Below are 3,109 nucleotides of genomic sequence, written 5' to 3'. Positions count from 1 at the left end.
AAAGAAAGAAAGAAAGAAAGAAAGAAAGAAAGAAAGAAAGAAAGAAAATAAAAAATGAGAGGGTAGTCCAAAGTGTCAAATGCAGAAAATACCTCAAGAAGGATTAGGACTAAGAAACGACAATCACTTTTGACAATTAAGAGATCATTGGTCCCTACAACTCTGAGATCATGTGCTATTTATGATTCATTTGCCTACAGAAAATATGCTGAGCTCTTTCATGGAAACAAATTGCCATAGAAAATGAATAGACAAAAGAGACATAAAAGATTCAAATAACATCCATTTTTTAATCTGGTTTCTCTTTCTCTGCCCACACTGATTTCTTCTAATCTTGCCAATCGGGGTATATTTTCATGGTGACAATCCATTAATCAGTAGCACCACTTGTGCTGCTAGGTACTCAGAAACAAATAGGGGAGTGCCTCTGACTTCAAGAAATGTATATTGAAGAAGTGGAATACAAGACGTTCATAGAAATATACATGCAAGTACATAACAAACTCAAAATATTTAGGGGAGTGATGAGGACTAACAATTAGAGGACTCAGTAAGGCTTTCTTCTTAAAGGAAGCAGCATTTGAACTGAATGCTAAAAGGTTCCCTGGATTCCAAAAGTCAGAGATGAGTAGGGAGAGCATTCCTGACATGGGAGACAGACTTGCATGGAGGCTGGAGATTAAATGTCATGCACAGTGAATTGAATTATGAAATGACAGAGTAAAGAGTGCTCAAGGAAAATGGCCTCCATTTTTTCGGGGATGTGTGACACAAAGTCATACTCATTATTAATCCTACTATTAATAATAATAATTAATAATGTATTTGTGTTCTCTAACCTATCAATGACTCTTAATGGCATAAATTTCAGACAAGTTAGGGTGGCACTTTGGAATTTAAGTAGATAATGATATTCACTCCAGTCATGCAGGTCACAACCCATTTGCACCTAATCAACTTGTCTTATTCTATCCAAGTTTTGCATTCATTGCCTATTTAGGATAAACCCAATGAATTGGAGGCTTGGCTTTTTTTTAAAATCTTCATAGATATTCTCGCTTACCATATGTTGTCTGTCATTTTCACTACATAAGCAACCTGCCACATTTTCTGCTCATAATACCCTTAATAATGTCCTTTACACCACTGGGTAGCCTAAGAAAAACATGTTTGGGGAAAGTGAGATCTTCTATCATGGTAAGAAACAAATTACTCAACCTTCTCTCACCAGCAAGTATAGGGACAGTAATGTCTAGGTTTAAAGTCTAGGTATCATCCTTGACTTCTCTCTCTCAACCCCTATAACCATTCTGTTGCCAAGTCCAATCAATTCTACCTTTGTACCACTCATATGTACCCCCACTCTTTCCTCTAACACTACAACCACCCTGGTGCAAACTCTCATGTCCTCATGCTTGAATTATTGCAATACCCTTCGGGTTGGTCTCTCTAACTTAAGTCTCTCCCCACTCCAGTCCATCTCCTACTCATCTGTCAAATTAATCTAACAAAATTAACTAACAAGTATGACCATGTCACCCACTAATCAATAAAGTCTAGTGGCTCTCTATCACATCTAGGTCAAAATATAAATGCCATGTCACTGCAAAATTGTTTTATTTATCTTACTTCTATAGCTACTGGGCTAAGAAGAGATTTATATATCAACCATGAGAAAACAGTTTAGCTCTTAGTCATTACATTCTGATTTCCCTTAATTTATTGTTATTGTTGCTTTCTCTTCATAAGAAGATTAGAACCCACTGATATTTTTAGTTCTACGTTAGATGAAACTGGCATTTAAATAGGAAAGATCCAGGTAAAGTGAGTAATTCATATAATTAGTTATCTTTGTGTGTCAATAATATAATTCTAAAGGGCAGGAATTATATCTTTGGTACAGTCTACTTTTCCTAATATTTTACTTTATTTTAATATTCACCAGGAATATCAGGGGCTTAATAAGAAAGATTCAAAAATTCCTTCCAAATTGCAAAAATAAAAATGTTCCTTTAGAAAATGCTGGGGAGGGAGGAAAGGAACTAGATGGAGATATTTATTAAAATACTCTTTAAATTGCAAGCTACCTCTATAAAGTTTTACTTGGTTATTTGAGAAAAAATCTATTTTTGTAAATTGTACTTTATTTTGATAATTTGATGATTCCATAATGTCATCTCTGTAGCCTTTGACATGATCACCCTTAACTCCTTGATACCCTCTTCTCTCTAGGTTTCCATGATACCACTCTATCCTGGCTCTCCTCCTACCTGTCTGCCTACTTTTTTTCAGTTGGCTTTACTAAATCACTGTCAGATCATACACACTAATGGGCTCTATCATAGGCCTTCTTCTCTTCTTGCTCAGTGCTATTTCACTTCATGATTTCATCAGCAAAAGTAGCTTTAATTATCATCTCTAGGTTGATGATTCTCATATCTCCTTATCCAGCCCTAACCTCTCTCCTAACCTCTAGACTCACCTCCAACTGCCTTAGGAGATATACCAAACTCATGGACAACTTAAACTCAACATGTACAAAATTGAACTCGATATCTTTCTCCCCAAACCCTACCATCTTTCAAATTTCCTTATTACTGTTGAGGACACCATCATCCTCCCAGTTCCCCAGCCTCCCATTCTAGGTATCATTATCAATTCCTCACTATCTCTCATCCTGTATATTCAATACGTTGCCAAGGCTTATCACTTTCTCCTTCACAACATCTCTCAAATATTTTCTGATAAAGGCTCTCATTTCCTCAGAGCTCAAGTATTGCACTAGTTTGATAGTGGATCTGCCTGCCTCAAGTTTCTCTCCACTCCAAACCATATTCCAATTAGCTGCCAAAGTGATTTTGCTAAAGCTCAAGTCAGACCATGTCACACACATACACATACACACACACACAAACACACACACACACACACACACACACACACATACACCTCCTCCCACTCAGTAAACTCCACAGCTTACTATCACATCCAGAATCAAATACAAAATTCCCTATTTGGCTTTTAAAGCCCTTTTAACTTAGCCTGTCTCTTATTTTTCTAGTTTTCATATGCTTTACTTCCTCTCATTTGTTCTAGGATCTAATGAAAC

This window comes from Vombatus ursinus, unplaced genomic scaffold (assembly GCF_900497805.2).
Source record: "Vombatus ursinus unplaced genomic scaffold, bare-nosed wombat genome assembly UNPS02014812.1, whole genome shotgun sequence".
In the NCBI taxonomy this organism is placed as follows: Eukaryota; Metazoa; Chordata; class Mammalia; order Diprotodontia; family Vombatidae; genus Vombatus; species Vombatus ursinus.
Note: the sequence above shows the minus strand (reverse complement) of the source record.